An 18,727-nucleotide genomic window follows, 5' to 3' on the forward strand; every position below is an offset into this window, starting at 1 on the left:
CAGACAAATCCAAATTAAACCCTGCGGCTCGTGACGACACATTGATGTCCTAAGACACGAAACGATCGGTTTGTGCCAGAAACCGAACAGTATTTATATAATATTTTACCTCTAATACACCACTATGTTCAACTGCTTTGAGTGCGTACACGGCATCCGGTGCGTGAGGTGTGTACACGCTCTGGCGTAGTTTACGTTAATGGGTGTGTTGATATCCAGCCGAAGAGCAATCAACCATAACTTCAGGCGAGCAGGCTCAGAAGTTGGGAATACGTGGAAAGTCACCACTCCCGAATGAGTTCGCGCGAGAGAAAGTAATCTTTTAGTTTTAAGTCGGTTTGAACAATCCGGATAAGCGCAAGTAAGTACCATTTTGATTAGCCGTCGTACCTACAATGACTGTGCACTGTGTAAACAATAAGTGACGTATACGCGCAAGCGATCACTTCCGGCACCAGAGCGCGTTCACACCTGATGCACCGAATGCCGTGCGCGCGCTCAAAGCAGTTGGACATAGTGGTGTATTAGAGGTAAAATATTATATAAATACTGTTCGGTTTTTCACACAAACCGATCGTTTCGTGTCTTAGGACATCAATGTGTCGTCACGAGCCGCAGGGTTTAGTTTGGATTTGTCTGTGCATGTTTTTTTTCACTCTCATAGATTTTGTTACCATTGCCATGCATTATACGACAGATAGACTGCAACGGCTGGAGTTAAAAATCTCCGTTTGTGTTCTACTGAAGAAACAAAGTCACCTACATCTTGGATGCCCTGGGGGTAAGCAGATAAACATCAAATTTTCATTTTTGGGTGAACTATCCCTTTAATACAGAACAAAAGTTTTTTATTTTTAGCAACTGGGATGGTGCCCCCCTGGGAGTTGGTGCCCTACGCAAACTGCATACTTTGCGTATAGGGAGTGGCGGTACTGTATATTTGTTGCACTCTGTGTGAATTTCATGCTTTTTTCCATGCCTCATCTTGTTTAGCTGCTGTAACACCTGAATTTCCCTTAGTATCAGAGTCAGCAGTAGTCAGTTTTATTTCAGTTGCATTGTAGAAACTGATTTAATCTGTTTTCATCACCTCTCCAGATCTACAGCTGGAGTCTGGGACTTCCTCTGTCAGGAGTGAGCTATGGCTAGTGAAATCCCCTCTCCCCGGATGTGTGTCTGGGGCTGTTACGATAATGATCTCATGGGGCTTTTTTTCTTTTTTGGGCATGTGAAAGTGGGGATGATTTACAATTGGGGAGGAATCCTTAAACACATTCACAGACTGCTGATCAGTTATTTTTGCTGGTCTATTCCTTGGAGCCATTACAGCTGGTCTAAACCTGTCTCATGTAACATGTAATGATTTTCTTCCTGAGTTGATGGTATGTGGACAAATTAGCTGATAACTGATTACCGCTTGCATTGTTAGTGTCGAACAGCATATATATGATTAAATTTAGTCATGACAGAAGGTTATGAGGTATAGGCAGAGAACTGGATGAAAATAAAACAGGTTAAAAAACAGTGCTATCCTCCTTCTGATTCATTTTCCTAAGCAGAAGGATACCATCAAGTTGAACTTTAACCTTTACTTCTTTAGAAATGCCCCACGCTGCTATTGTCCTTGCCTGCTATCTTTAAATATTTCTGTTCTCAGTGTCGCTCTTCCTTTCTTCTTGTTCCTCTTTCAGTCACGTGTTTCTGAATCCACCCCCTCTCTTGTAATTCTTTCACAGCCGCCTTCTCTTTCTCGGTGGGGGAGTCCATATGTGAGGAGGATATGAGAGGAGCTGGGGGTGGAAGCTCATTTAGTAGAGAAGCACGGCTGTTTACGAGAGGAAAACAGACCCTCTTGAAAGGACCCTTGTCTACTGCAGTGCATGTGTGTGTGTGTGTGTGTGTGGATGTGGCTGTTAAACCATTGCAAACAATTTAATATAGCCTACTCCTATAAACACTCATGAATAAATTGATGTAGTGAAAATCGTTGTAGAGCCATTAAACACTGTGATTTGGCCATCTGGTGTCCAATATCTATGTTTTCTGTTGGATTGGAGCTGGGGAACGGCAGCTGGGTCTGGGTCACATTTCCTGCTTTGTGACTAAGGGTCCTTCAGTACAAAACTTGCATCACATAGACAAAAAAGCCCAAATTTGTCTCCTGAAAAAAAGAAAGATAATTCCTTGCTGGAAAATCCATCTCGATATGGTTGTTTGTACATGCAGCTTGTTTCTAGTTGGTCCAGGCTGGTCATTTGATTTTTGTAACTAATGGCCAGCTTGAACTAGCTTATGACCATCTTAGTTCAGCTAAAAATTCCATTCTCTACCATATTTCAGCTACCAGTTTGAGATGGATTTCCCAACAGGAATTTTTTTTTTAAAGTTCAATGTACGCAGCTATGGGTAATTTGCCAAAGTGGCCAGGCTGGTATTTGACTAATGAGCAGCTTGAACTAGCTTATTACCATCTTAGGCCAGCTAGAAATCACATACCCTACAATGTTCCAGCCACTAATTTAAAATATGAATTTTCCAACAGGGAAACGATCTTAAAGGTGCATTTTACTTGGCTATTTCCAGCCAGGCTGTGAACTTACAATTTTCCCACCAAGGAAAAGTGGTGAGATTATTTTCAATCTGTCCTCGGAGTGAAGCACTGGCAGTCTGGCGAGTTGAAAAGACAAGTTTAGTGTGCAAACAGTAAGTGCGAAAGATGAGTCAAGTAAATATTGCAGTTCCATTAGACTGCTAAGAGCCGGGAAGATACCTTCATTATGGATGCAGTTTGCAGAGATGAAGGACTTTGCCTGTGGTGTGTCTTTGAAGTACTCCAGGTACCTCAAGAGAAGAGGGCAGACCTTTTCAAATCTCTGAATGAAGGTGAATGGGAGCAAAGAAAGTGAGAGAAATGTGGAAGAGAAATTGCACAGGAAAGAGTCAGACAGTGGCACCCAGAACAGAGAGATGATCAATATACAGCTTTAAGCCAGACGCTTTGTTCACTTTGCATCGAAGAAGAGATGGCTGTATCTCTCTGTACTTTCTTTCCCTCACACACTCTCAGATGTATCCTAAAAGAACTCAGTGTAACTTCGAGAAAAACTTAAAGTAAACCTAGTAAACTGCCTACCTAGGCATTTTAAATCATCACATGAAAACGTTTTTTTTTTGCAAAAATCATAATATTTTTTTCTTTAAAGTACTTTTGTCTTATTTTACAGTTTAAATATCTAAAAATCCTTGAAACAAGATGAATTTATTTGAGAATCAACACTATATGATATTTAATATAAGTGTATTTTGTCTTACTGCTGTGGCAAATGCTTTAACTTGTTTTAAGTATAAACAAGTTAAAAATGATTGAAAGAATCTTCCAAAGCAGTAAGATAAATTATACTTACTGTATATTTAAGGTGCAATCTGTAAAGTCTTATTGTCTTATGGAGTGTTACTTTTCAAGTAAATTTCAAGGCTTTTAGATATTTTACTGGAAAAAGTCAAAAAAGACTAAATTGAGATTTTTTTTTCAGTCTGCCTCCTAAAATATCATGATTTGAAGGCCCATTTTGAGGCAGAATCGCACGTCTCCTTTGCAGATAATGATATCCCAGAATATGTTGCTACAAGTTCAGTTTAAATGTCTCCAAGATGGATATGCAAACTATAAATATACATATTATAATCTCAGAAGTCAACTTCTTACACAAAGCATTTATTATTAATAATGTCAACCTTATAAAGCAATACACAGACTGTAGCTGTAGCATAGAGAAAAGCAATAATGACTATATCAATTCGATACCACACTTCTGGGACTAAACAGCTCAGCAGATGGTTACACACATACACAACTTGTGATATTACACACAATTCTGGACCTTTAATGAACACAGAACACCCTTCCCAAGTCGTTTCACATAACACTACAGTCTCTGTGCGTTTATAGACCCAAACCTTGTCATAACTCACTTAGCTGTCGAGCATGTTAGGTAACTGACAACAAACTACACTATATTTCATAAAAAATAGTTCAATCTGATCAAAAAACGACTATTTTGTCTGCTTTTTTATTTTTAGCTTAGTACATGCTAATGTCAAACCTGTTGTGTCTCTTTTGGGGCAGCACTGAATAGTAGCCTACTATGTAGCTTATGTGATGTACTGTATATAAAGTGTTTTAAATAAGATGATGTTCCTTTTTTAAATAGGATGCTGTTTTACACGTTTTTGGAACAGCTACAGTAATGTTCATTTTACTTTGAAAAGCTCTCAAAGGTGAACTGGAGCTTTTTGGACGTCTCATTGCAGTTGTCGTGTTGGTGTAGGAGTGGGATCTCTTTATATGGAGCTAATCAAAGGGAATGTCCTGTTATGTTAGTTGTTGTGTGCAGTTGCAGGTCAGGCCAACTCGGCAGTGCTGCCGGCCGCAAACTGGAGTTCAGTGATGTGGGCAGGGTGAGCGTTGCTCTGAGCCATAACAGGGCTTGGCGCTTTTTCCATTCTACTCGAATGCCTTGCAAGCAGCTAATAGTCTCGGGAGAAAACCTTTCTGCTGAAAAACAGATTAAAACATTCAAAACTAGTTAGATGGTCTCAACCAAGCTGAGACCCATTTATGCTGTCTTAAAGGGATAGTTCACCCAAAAATGACAATTCTGGCATAATTTACTCATATTATTCCAAAACCACAGATTACAAATTCCAAAGATATTTTAAGAAATGGCACAGTGTTTTTGTCTGTACAGTGGAAGTCAATGGTAACCAAAATGGTTTGGTTACTCACATTCTTCAAAATATCTTCCTTTATGTTACACAGAAGAAAGGTAGTCATACAGGTTTGGAACAACATGAAGGTAAGTGATGACCGAGTTTTCATTCTTGGATGAGCTATCCCTTTAAATTTTTATTGTTGTATCAGAGTTTTATCAGTCATGCCGTCTATACACATTTTCATCTTTATTAAGGTAATATATTTTATCCTCATGTTTTACTCAGCTTTTCTGGTCTTTTTCATCACAATAAATCCAGCTCAGGTTGGTATCTGTGTGTTTGGGAACATGGTGATTTCTAACTGGCCTTAGCTGCTAGACCATCTTAGATCAGCAACAAACCAGTTTATGTTGGTCAACCTGGTTTTTGGATCATGGTAGCCAGCTAGCTTGTTCCAAAACACAGTTACCAGTTTAAACTGGATTTTCCAACAGGATTCCCTCTCTCTTTCAAGAATTGCCCCTTTTTACAGTCTCCCGCCCTCATATGTATAAGTCTCTGCACTGAATCTGCCCATGGGATGAGTATTTCACTTGAGAGGAATTTCCTGTGCTCTTCACAAAGCAGAACGGAGGCAGAGAATAAAAGGCAGAGATGGAGAGAAAGAGAGAGAGAGAGAGAGGAAATAGGAACTTGGAGCTCCTTTTGACGCCTTGGCTTGAGCTGACTAATTTACTCCAGCTAGATCTTCGCTTCCCTCCTCTCTCTCTTTCTCCTAAAGTGTAAGGTCATATTTATATAGGTGCTTGTGCTGAATAGACGTCTGTTGACCGTTGACCTGTCAGGTCTCCACTGGTCATTTTTGGTTCTGTTTGCTCTCACACCCACTCAGAGGACTGCAGTGTTGTTACATCTGTGACTCTGTGTGTCTCGCTCAAACTGCAATGCATTATTATATTTGCTTCCAAGACATTTTTTTGCTGTTTTAGTGTAGTGGTTAACAAACTGAGCTGGTAATCTAAAGGTTGTAGGTTCAAACCCTTCAAGGGGAGATCCATAAAGTGTCACATTTGTACCCTTGAGCAAGGCACTCAACTCCTCCATAGTGTTATTCAATATGGACTATCCCTGAAATGCCATTTTAAGGAGTGTTTCTGAATGTAATTTGCAAAGACAACAGGTAAGAAAGTAATTAAAATGTTTTAATTTGAGTGATTTTTAATTTTACTTCATGCAAAATATCAGTGACATACTGCAGTGTGCTGACAGTTTTTTTCTCCCAAAGAAAAGCAATTGCATATGAAGTTAATTATGCTGACTTCAGAAAATCGACATACTGTTATACTATGTAAACTTATTATTATTCTTCTTAGACTTTTTTGTATTTTTTTTGTATTTTTTACTTTTGATACATCTAACATTAATAAACAGTGTTGATCATGTCTTCATTTGTCAGTTTGAAAAGTTATTTAATATATTATTTTACTGGTACATTTAAGTGCATTTTAAAAAACGAATTAAACAGTTTTAAATATATCTGTTTTTCAGTTTAAAAAGTGATTTAATAATTTATTAATTCACTGGTACATTTAACTGTTATTTATTAAACATGAATTAAATAATCAGTGTCTGTTTATTTGTTCATTTAAAAAGTGATTTAATAATTTATTATTTTACTGATGCATTCAACTGCATTTTTACACATAAATCAAATAAACAGTTCAGATATGTCTGTTTATTTGTCAGTTTAAGGTGATTTATAAGTATATAAATTCACTGATACAGTACATTTAACTGCATTTTAAATAAATACTTATTTGACAGTTTAAAAAGTGATTTAATTTATTTACATTTTTATTTTTTATTAATGAATTTGGATATTTTGGCCCTTGTCATCTACTGATGAAGATTTTATTGTATTCTATGTTAAAAGCAATGTAATGGGTTCATGTGCAGGATAGTTGTGTAATGCACTGTCCTTTCTTCTGCGAGATAGAAATGTCGCATCACTGTTATGTGGTTGCCAGATCCCCTGTCCAGTTATGAAATATAAAAGTATATGCATGAGACTGGAGCATGTTTCCAAATGGACGGGTTACACTGAAAACATTGTTTCAGGTTGATTTTACACATGGATGCACATAATCGAAACAATAAGTAGACGATAAGGGATGGGAGGAGCATGAAGAACCTGTTTAAAGAGGTTCACGCTCAGGAATGACTATTTGATAAAATGCACACAGTGGAGAAATCATGCTTTGCTCTCCTTTCCACCATATATTGCACATCACTTTATAGCTTGATACAGTTAGACTACAATTAACAGTAAGCATGCTGTGATGACTTAGTGAGTCTTGGGTAGTGTGATATGATACCATAAAGGCTTTTATAAATAAATCACTGTTGCAACTAAAGTGAGTCGTTAGATTTATTTTATAATTAATAACTGTAGCTATGGCCGAGTGTCACAAATGAATAATAATCATGTTATGGTAATGCTTGTGAGCCTTCTGGGTGTTACAGAGCTGCGGTTCTGTGATATTTTCTCTTGTCATGTCTGTCATGTGGTCTGACATAATCATTTGGCTCCTTTGGATCCACAGCTCTCAGGCTTGTGGGTTTCCAAATGGACGGGTTACACTGAAAACATTGTTTCAGGTTGATTTTACACATGGATGCACATAATCGAAACAATAAGTAGACGATAAGGGATGGGAGGAGCATGAAGAACCTGTTTAAAGAGGTTCACGCTCAGGAATGACTATTTGATAAAATGCACACAGTGGAGAAATCATGCTTTGCTCTCCTTTCCACCATATATTGCACATCACTTTATAGCTTGATACAGTTAGACTACAATTAACAGTAAGCATGCTGTGATGACTTAGTGAGTCTTGGGTAGTGTGATATGATACCATAAAGGCTTTTATAAATAAATCACTGTTGCAACTAAAGTGAGTCGTTAGAGTTATTTTATAATTAATAACTGTAGCTATGGCCGAGTGTCACAAATGAATAATAATCATGTTATGGTAATGCTTGTGAGCCTTCTGGGTGTTACAGAGCTGCGGTTGTGTGATATTTTCTCTTGTCATGTCTGTCATGTGGTCTGACATAATCATTTGGCTCCTTTGGATCCACAGCTCTCAGGCTTGTGAGCCATTTGTCAGTCTTGATGTTTATCTCTTTAGAGCTGAATCTCAGAGACGGCAGGACTCCAGGCAATGAGATGAATATCCCAAATCCCAGTGGTTCAACTGTACTTCTGTTTCACACCTAATGAATCACCTGCGATTTTGAATGCGATTTTGTGTAGCTTGTCAGTGAACTATGGCTCTGTGTAGTAAATGCCGCTCCATCTGAAAGCACGTGCTGGAGATTTACTACTAATCACAGGAGCGGCTTTACTGACGAGATGCGCATGAAAATCGCATTTGAGTTTTTGCATAGCCCTAATATATATTCATGTATTAAAGGGATAGTTCACCTAAAAATGAAAATTCTGTCATTAATTACTCACCCTCATGTCGTTCCAAACCCATAAGACCTTCGTTCATCTTTGGAACACAAATTAAGATATTTTCGATGAAATGTGAGAGCTTTCTGACCCTGCATAGACAGCAACGCAACTGAAATGTTCAAGGCCCAGAAGTTAGTAAGGACATCATTAAAATAGTCCATGTCACATCAGTGGTTCAACTGTAATGTTATGAAGCTACGAGAATACTTTTTGTGTGCAAAAAATCCCCAAAATATTGACTTTATTCAACAATTTCTTCTCTTCCGTGTCAGTCTCCGCCCCGCGTTCACGAGATTACAATGGCGCATGCGTGTGCATACCTCTGCTTGAAAACAAGCCGCAGCACATGCGGGTTCTACAGCAGAACGCCGACTCCTGCGTCAGCAGCACCACACGTATGCAACATGGTATTCTTGTGAACGCGTGGCGGAGACTGTCACGGAAGAGAAGAAATAAAGTCTTTATTTTTGTTTCCTTTGCACGCAAAAAGTATTCTCGTAGCTTCATAACATTACAGTTGAACCACTGATATCACATGGATTATTATAACGATGTCCTTACTAACTGCTGGGCCTTGAACGTTTCAGGTGCGTTGCTGTCTATGCAGGGTCAGAAAGCTCTCGGATATCATCAAAAATATCTTAATTTGTGTTCCAAAGATGAACGAAGGTCTTACGGGTTTGGAATGACATGAGGGTAAGTAATTAATAACAGAATTTTCATTTTTGGGTGAACAATCCTTTTAAGACCCAATTATATTGTAAAAAATAAAAATCTTTTAAATGTGTAAATTATTTTTTCAAATTTTCCCCCCAATTTTTTTTTCGATGTTATTGATTATTATTTTTATTTTTTTAAACCCCTGTAATAGACAAACGTGGGTAACTGAGAACAGTAGCTGTTGGATGGAGGGACTGTGACTAAAGGAATCTGTTTAACTAAAGTGGACATTTCTAACTGATCACATCAAGCTTAAGTTGGAATGACATGAGGGTAAGTAATTAATAACAGAATTTTCATTTTTGGGTGAACAATCCTTTTAAGACCCAATTATATTGTAAAAAATAAAAATCTTTTAAATGTGTAAATTATTTTTTCAAATTTTCCCCCCAATTTTTTTTCTCGATGTTATTGATTATTATTTTTATTTTTTTAAACCCCTGTAATAGACAAACGTGGGTAACTGAGAACAGTAGCTGTTGGATGGAGGGACTGTGACTAAAGGAATCTGTTTAACTAAAGTGGACATTTCTAACTGATCACATCAAGCTTAAGTCTTAGTGAGAGATGTCTAATGCCTGCTGATAACTTCTGACTGGAGTACCATTGGCCATCTGCTGTCCAGGAGGCTCTCAGTTAGAGACAATCTCACTTAAGGTTCCTAACAAGATGCTGCCAAACTGAAACCTGCAGCATCCCTTTATAAAGGGATCTATCTGTCTATCTATCTATCTATCTATCTATCTATCTATCTATCTATCTATCTATCTATCTATCTATCTATCTATCTATCTATCTATCTATCTATCTATCTATCTATCTCTATCTGTGGCATACTAATTTGTTTGCTTTTAGATGTGCTTTTCCAGACAGAGATGTGAATATTTTTCAAATTAAATCCTCTAATTAATTCTGTGCTGTTCATAACTTCTAATAATCATGAGCCTGGGTAATTTCACTTCTGAGCTTCAATGATGAATAAAAACTAACTGAATAATCTTTCCAGGGATTTCAGTCGGAATCCATAATGTTTGGCCAATTTTTCAATTTCTCTGATTTGAAATGGCATGGATAACATTGGGCATTGTGAGCTCTCTCTGAGCTAGCTTGCGTTTTCAAGTGCCTTTGATACTGCATTTCTATATTTGAGTTATTTTTTCTTATTTCAAGTTTTTTTCTTCCAGACATTAAACCACAAGACAAGAATGAGCTTGACAAGATTGATTTTGTTATAAATACAGCAGTTTCAAGACATGCTGTCTTCCGTCTCACTTAGCAGCTGCGCGGAGACAGCACAGTTGTTTTCCAGTTGAAATGTCCAACAGTGAAGGGACATCCAGCAACCTTTTGGGAATAGAAGAATGTTTTTAAGAGAGAGGGAGAGGTATCGCTGAGCTCTGCTACATTAGTGGTATGGTCACTAGTCTATATGTTCCTACTTAGTAGAGACGATATATTACCCTGCCGAGAATCACTTGTTTGACAATTCTTATAAATGCTTTAGTTACAGTGCGGCTGTGTTTGCGTTCAGTGATTACCTCACCTGTCAATGTAATGTTCAGTGCACTTCAGTTGGTCATGAAATATTTACTGTCCCTCTTACTCAGGGTCAAATCGTATAAGCTGTCCCAGCGGCCCAAGTGCAGGTTTTTTTCACCACATAATATCTATCATGAAAGTGTGGTAGAATTACTGTACCTGCATAAAATGCTTTATGTTCTATGACCCAGTAATAATACTCTACAGTTAATGATTTAATTCCAATAGGTTTTGTTTAGCATTATTTATTTATTTATTTGTTTTCTGGCTTTATTTGTGTGCATTGTGGTGGGAATTGTTCAGTCTGTTCGCAAGTTACATTGTTATGTAAGTAGGATGTGACATGTGGCAATCCTAATGAAAGAATGTAATTGATTATTCTATCAAATGACTCATAATATAATGATTCATAACATAATGATTCATTCAGGAATGAAACAAGTGAGTATTTGAATCATTTACTCTAACGAATAGTTCTTTGAGGACTGAGTCATTGATTCATTCACTTAACCAATTTGTTCAAACACACTAATTAATGCAGGAATGAATCTGTTATTATGAATGAGTCATTCACTCAGTCTGTTCGTTCAAAAACACTGATCCATTTAGGAACGCCACTACTGTGTGTTTTTCAAAGAAGTGACTTTCTTTGCAGCTATTTTCATAAACGGACAAAGCAACTGGCAGTATGGTGCCTAAAATGTAAGTTACTCAGTATTAACTTCTTGTTTGTTGAACTGTTGTATAAAAGCAATATCAAGTTCGCAGTCTTGCTGTTGGTTTGTATGTCAACATGGCTGTGAGTCAGCCAATGATATTTGGAACAACTCTTGCTCGTGCGATGTTTGCTTAATGTGATATCACTAATGCTTTTATCTAGAGCAATTTATAGTAGTCAGTCACTTCAGAGTAATCTTGGAGTTTGTTTTGCCCCAGATGGCAGATTTTTGTGGCTGATGGCAGCTGTCGCTTGCACGATTGCACGCTATAGAGCAGGGGTGGCGAACGTCAGTCCTGGAGAGCCGCAGCCCTGCAGAGTTTTGCTTCAACCCTAATCAAACACACCTGAACAAGCTAATCAAGGTCTGAAAGGTTACCAGAAAGCTACAGGCAGGTAAGTTTTAATTAGGGTTGGAGCTGTACTCTGCAGGGCTGCGGCTCTCCAGAACCGGAGTTCGCCACCCCTGCTATAGAGTGTCACAATGTGTCTTATGATCCCATTGACCACAAGGCTAAACCAACATGTTTGAAAAACTTATTGTGTGGTTGTAAATCTGTGTATTGCGTTCTCTAGACTTTAGATCCTAGTGCATCTTGCTGTAAATAAATTAGTCAATGCAAACCATACGAGTCAGGTGTATCTGTTAACACAGTGACCTGTGGCTGTTGGAGAGGTGATTCTTTCACACTCTGTTAAGAGATTAAGGTCAATGTTGTTGTCAGTGCTTCTACATACAAGAGCTTCACAGAATTAGTGTCCAGTTCAGGCACCTCGTGGGTCTGGTCTATCCCATACTTCTCAGGGATTATTTATATTGGGTGGTCAACACTTTAGAAAAGGGTTAATCCAAATTGATCATTGGCTGCACTTTGTCATTATGCAAAAATAAACAATAATGTTATTTTATATTGTGGTATAAAATGAGTTAAAGAGTGGTCACACTAGACTTTGCACTTCGGCATAAATTCAATATATAACAAATAATAAATTCCAAATGTAAAAATAAACAGTCTACTCCACTCTCCTGCATTGCTGCAAAACTACATACGGCTTTAAAGTTTGTATTCTTTTAAATCAAGTTAAGTTCTTTCAATGCTAAGAGGTCATGCTGTCACATATTAATCTTCATCACACATCTTTACCTGATACGAATTTGCAGGTCAAAGTTCACCAAACTTGTAAATGGAATGAAAAGTGAAGTGCGACCACTCCTTCATTCTGTAATTTGGCTCATAGTTCCCACTAGTTAATTTATATACCGCACAGTAATTTAAATATCAAAATCTACTAGAGTTTGTGTAACATTGTTTGAATGATGTTGTTTGTTTCAGTCTTTGTGCCCTCGACTTTTAGCCAGTCAGAGCATGTGCTTTGTGCCTGTGCAGTTATTATGTGATTTTGTGCAGTTAACCTGCACATATTGATTAAAGGCCTGGTCCAGATGAAAGCCCTGTTATGTTAATGAAGGCCTTGTTTCTTTTTTCCCCCACTCTGCTCTTAAGATCGTCAGTGGTGAAACACCTCAGCCTCTCTCTCTTCATCCATCCACACTCGCTCGAGACCAATTAGTTTGTGTGGAGACTAAATGTAAATGTGCTTATGGGCTGTTTTGGAAGAAAACTTGGGGGATAGTGTTGGCAAAAGGCTTAATTAGTGTGTGAATACGACCGCTGTTTAGCCCCAATGTCCAGAAGCCAAGCTATTCCACTTTCACAAGTCACTTTATTTAGGGCTGTCACTTGAAAATACAGAGCCCAGGACAAATTTAAATGGGTGGGCCTCCCTCCCTTCTTCCAAGCCTGATTTTCTGTACTGTAGTGGTGTGAATCTTTAGATAGAAAGTGAACCGATTCGATTCACAATTCATAGGTTATCAATTCAGTACAGGAATGATTTAGTTTGATCCGATTTACAATTAAATGAACAACTCCGCACTCACGTCTTCAATAATTTACACATGATCTGGCTTGATGTACAACACTTCATGTCAGAGTATTGCTGGACATTTGACACTTTTATTGAGAAGTTTTTAAAGTTTACTTAAAAGTAATTTTAATATAATTTCATATAATGTCATACCATTTGTTCGCTTGGAAAACCCTACAGTGTCATCAAAGACAGACAACACTTGAGCTGTTTATTTTATATATTCAGTTTAGGGCTGTCAATAGGTTAAAATGTTTAATCTAATTAATTACGTGATGTGGCAATTAATTCATCTAATTCATTGCAAATTAAATTTGTGTTGTGAAAATACTCCCAAAAGATCATTTAAAACCATCATTGTGTTAAATGAGAAAAGTATCAAGTGCACATTACAAAAAGTAGCTTTAGAAATAAATATTTTATTTGATTCAACATGAAATTACACATTTAGGCTACAGCGGCCTAACATAAACTATGGAACATAAACATAATTTATGAAATATGAAAATTTAAAGAAATATCTCAGTATTTTTGTTCATACAATGAAAGCCATTGGTAACCAAAACAGCTTGGTTACCAACAGCCTTCAAAATACCTTCTTTTATGTTCCACAAAAGAAAGTACGTTGTACAGATTTGAAATGACACGAAGGTGAGTAAATGATGACAGAATTTTCATATTTGAGTGAACTATCTCCTATTTTTATAAATGAAATAATACTCTAAATAAGAAACTAAAGCTGCCAGTAGGTTGTGCAGAATTGTGCAGAAATTATTTTAGATATGGTAAAATGTGTTTAATAGAGTGCAAATTAACCTAAATATTTATGAGGTGGGCCACATCCCATGGCCTGGGACAATATTCAGTTGTCATTTCACAGTCAATGGCTCTGTCTTGGTGTTTTTGATGTTTTATCTTGGAATGCCAAAGATTTTCTGGAAATTTCTTTTGGAATTTCAAATGAAATGTAACATAGGCCATAATCATGAGATAAATCAGAGACATATTCATGTTTGGAGATCTAGGTACAGCACTATAAAGTTCACGCTGTTAAGAGACATCCAATCCCTGATTAAATAGACGAATGTACATGAAAGCTTGACATGCTCTCTGACTCCCGAAAAGCATTTGTGATTTGCGTTTTAACATTGAACAGCAAACAGAGAAACCTTATTGTAACTTCAGCTGTTTTACCATAAGATTAGACAACAGCACCAAAGACAACGTAGTTTCTCACAAGAGAGGAGAGGCCTAAATTTACACTCGATGACAAATGGACCAGCTTTGTAAGCAGAAGTGTGTGATATAATGAATAAGTCTGACATTTGCGGGTCTCAGGTGGGATACCTGACAGTTTACTCATGTTTGGCGTGATTGAGGCTGTGTATAGAGGGGGGATTAGATCCAGGGTGCAGCTGCTGTTTGCTGGATTAGAGGATGTCTCTCCCCCTTACACTCACCCCACAGGAGACCTAACCTTAGGGCAGCTAGTCCGCCTCGATGCAGTCTGGAGTTTGTGTGGGATGGAATAGCCATCAGGCTAATTAGGATTGATCCACCATAGCAGAGGCATGGTTCAGTCTGTATACATGAGCATCTGCTGTGGGGACACTGTGATATGCTGGTGTAGGGAAGATTATGACTAGATCCTGCTTGGGAGGAGATAGATTTGTTGTTCTAATGACTGAGATAGTCTAGGGGATCTGGGTTGATGTTCAACACTTCACGTTCTATTATTGCTTGATTTTCAACACTTCATGTTCGATTATTGCTAGACAGTTGACACTTTTATTGAAAGGTTTTTAAAATGTCACTTAAAAGTAATTTTAATATAATTTCATATAATGGCACTACAGTTTTTATTCAAATAATATTATTTATTAAAATAATATTTATTAATAATTTTTATTTATCCAAATTCATTTGACTTAATTTATTTTGTGAAACACAAAAGGCAATGTTTAGTTCTGGATGAACTGTCCCTTTAAGAAGAACAGCGGCACCTCTATTTCTAATAGGTCTTTGTTGCAAATGATTGATTGTAACTCTTTAAGGTTGGAGGCTTTGTTCTTTAGCCATCACTCTGGGGCTTCTATTGAGTCAATATGTGGATGATCATGTCCACAGTTTGAACCGCTTTGCGCTCTGTAATATATGTTTACATAATTACAAACCACTGCATATATAATTATTTATATTAATATTAATAATTTCAAAATAATTATAATTATTATTATTTAGTTTATGTAAAATGTATATTATGTCCTCACACTTGAAACCCCTAATCTGTGTAACTGAGGTGAACAACAATGCAACAATGCAAATCAGCATGCAGACAAATAAAAGCGCTCATTTTTGCTTTACATGGCTCAGACATGTGTTTTTGAATTACCATGGCCCACCCTCATTCTACTCCATGCGGCACTGGCACACCACACACGGCTAAACCCATCAGACATGCTATTTCGGGAAGGCAGACGCCCATGTTACCAAGAAAGTGCATGAATATAAGTGGGCCTCAGAGCCTTGGAAGCTATAAGCATGAAAGAAGATTCATTCAGTGGTCGGGGGATAATAATCCATATGAGGTTTGGGGTGGGGTTTTTAGGAGGGTTAGAGGGGTCTCTGCCCCTCTGCCTGTCCGCAGTGCCTTCAGAATCCCACATTTGTTGAGATGATGATGATGGGAGAGAGCATGAACAGCCGAAGGGGAGAGATGAATAAAGACAAATCTTTGTTCTGGCCTAATAATGACTGTCAGCAAAACATCAGCAAATAGAGAGAGAGAGAGAGAGAGAGAGAGAGAGAGAGAGAGAGAGAGAGAGAAATGGGCTGAGGAGAATGATAAGAAGCCAGTGTTTTGAAAGAATAACTCAAATGAAAAGGAATATTAGGTCATAATTTTACTCACCCTCGTGTCTTTCCAAATCTGTATCAGTGTTGTTATTGTTACCTTCTTTTAAAACTATTAAAATTTGTTTTCAGTAATCGAAATTAAGCTGAAATAAAATATAAAAATTAGATGCAAAACATAAAATGAGAATGAAAAAAAAATATATAATCTAGTAAAAATGACAAAAGCAAAATTACCAAAACTAAAATAAAAATATAAAACTGAAAATATAAAATAAAAGCTAATTTCAAGCATAATAAATATTATAATAATATATAAATAAAAAACAACAACACTGATCTCTATGCTGTATTTTCTTTTAATTATTATTATGTTTATTTATGTATTTATTTTTTACATGTCACACAAAAATTTTAAGATTCTTCATACAGCTCTTTTCCGCACAACCAGAGTTCATAATGACTATGGATGTCAAGCTCAAAAAAGGACAAAAATACAGCCATAAATACCATGGTCCAAATTACTTGTGATCTATATTCCATGTTTCATAAAAAATAACAGTATATAGGTTTGAAATGACATGAGGTTGAGTATAAAATGACAGAATGTTAATTTTTGGTTGAACTATCCCTTTAATTAAACAAATGAGGCATTGTAAATTCCAGTTGAGTTAAAACCTGATTTTAATCATTGATGGTTCGGATCCAATATAGGATAAGAAGATTTGTTCATGGTTGGTCTAGGTATGCGCAAAGCTGACCTCATACGTCATCCGCCCGGAGCTGCTTCCGTGTACAACCGCTGGCGCAAGCTACATTAAAGGGAATATTACGTTTTGAATATGGATATCTTTCTTACAAAAACACGTCGATTCGCTAAAGGAGGCCTTTGTTCAACCCCCGGAGCCGTGTGAGACACTTTTTTTTATGGATGGGCGCTTTTTATTTAACTTCTTTTGGACTGATGCATGCAACACCCGCTGAGTGGCATTAAACAGCTTGAAAGATCAAAGACAATTTTAAAGATAACTTTGACTGGATTCGTCTGAAAGAAGAAAGTCATATACACCTAGGATGACTTGAGGGTGAGTAATTTATGGGCTAATTTTCATTTTTGGGTGAACTAACCCTTTAAGTAATCTTGATTAAACATTACTTACAGTTTTACGTTTTGGGCCCATAAATTCAAAACCTAAGTTTGTGTAAATTGTTTATCATTTCATACAAAAGTCCTTGTTGAGACTTAACAGAGGTTTAGATGTTAATGTTTTAGTGAAAAGTAAAAGTTTAGTAAAGTTTGATGTCATCGTGATCGAGATCAGTGTTTGCTTTAGTTGGGCTATTGAACCTTGATTTCTTAACTATTAGTTTTTCTCTGGCTGCTTTAACTTTGTCTTTCTAAAGCATATTCCATAAAGCAACAAATGCAAGAGCAAATATGATCAGATGATTTTGGTTACTTATTGTTGATGATACAGTGATTACTCGATTCAATTGAGGGTACAAGTTTACACAATCAGTTGAGTTGAGTCAACTTATTAGGGTTTTCTGTGTTGAATAAATGCCTCATTCACCTCCACTAGTGAACAGAGAGCTGTTTGGAGGACTTATTGCATTGTGAGGAGTCAGTAAGCGGAAGGAGTCAATATTGAGGCCATCTGAACACCAGCTTTTGTCATATTTCCAATCAAAGTTTCCTGTCTGCATTGCTCTGGTATTTCATATGGTCTGTGACAGTTGTGGTAAACTTGAGAATACTGAGGGAAGAGATTCTGTACAGCAGAAAAAAATGAGAAGAAGTAAAGATTAAAAAGATTGGAGATCCCTGCTTTGTAAAACTAACAAAGTGCAACAAACTATTTAACACACATCTATCTGTCTGTCTGTCCGTCTATCTGTCTATCCATCGATCTATCTACAGTTTTGATAAAGGAATGTAAATCCCACCTTACAGTTAAAAGCCTGAAATAATAGTCTTGTTTGTGATTTAAGCTGAAGAACAGTTTATAATGCTATTATTGTCAGATTTTATTTCGAGAGATGTACCTGCATGACTATAAATATTGTCCCAGGGTTGTTTCAAAAATGCTCGCCAAGTGGACTTACTTGCATTAGAAGAATCTTTGGTTTGATGTCAGCTTCATGACCAATGGTGTGAGTTTGGGGTGGGGCTGTGTGTTTGTGTTTGAGTGAATATCAGATTAAAGCCTCAATGGAGTGGGCAGTAGGAGTGTTTGGGAAAACCTGTTTGGAACTTATCATTATCTTTAACTGTTAAAATATAGAGAGATACAGTATTGTTGAAAAAGCCTTCATTGCCTTTCTGCAATGTCATTCTTTAGATTTGCACTCCGTTATAGCTTTATAGCATCTGAGCTGGTTCTGGAATATTCTGCTCACTCACTGGTTCAGGAATTTTTTACTTCTGCTCTTGCTTACAGTCTATCAGGCTGTTAATTATATTATCATCTCACTCTCACTCTCTCTCTCTCTCTCTCTCTCTCTCTCACGTGCGCGCACACACACACGATGCGCAAAACTCCGCATTTGCACAGTCAATAGCAAATACTTAAACTAATAACAAAACATACTTACAGTAGCTGATTCAGAAGCACCAGATTCACACACACACACACACACACACACACACACAGACAGACAGAGCCCTACCCCTCGCTCATTCCGCTCTCCCACTTGCTGGAAGGTGGTAGTATGAAAAGCGCATACTAAACTCA

At 37.2% G+C, this 18,727-nt stretch overlaps 1 long non-coding RNA gene across 1 annotated transcript in view; it reads left to right on the forward strand.

Moving 5' to 3' along the window:
- The window catches only part of LOC107596101 (uncharacterized), a 60,395-nt gene that overhangs the window by 27,375 nt on the left and 14,293 nt on the right, over positions 1 to 18,727 (forward strand). The window lies entirely within an intron of this gene.

This window comes from Sinocyclocheilus grahami, unplaced genomic scaffold (assembly GCF_001515645.1).
Source record: "Sinocyclocheilus grahami isolate Dianchi unplaced genomic scaffold, SAMN03320097.WGS_v1.1 scaffold214.1, whole genome shotgun sequence".
Taxonomy (NCBI): Eukaryota; Metazoa; Chordata; class Actinopteri; order Cypriniformes; family Cyprinidae; genus Sinocyclocheilus; species Sinocyclocheilus grahami.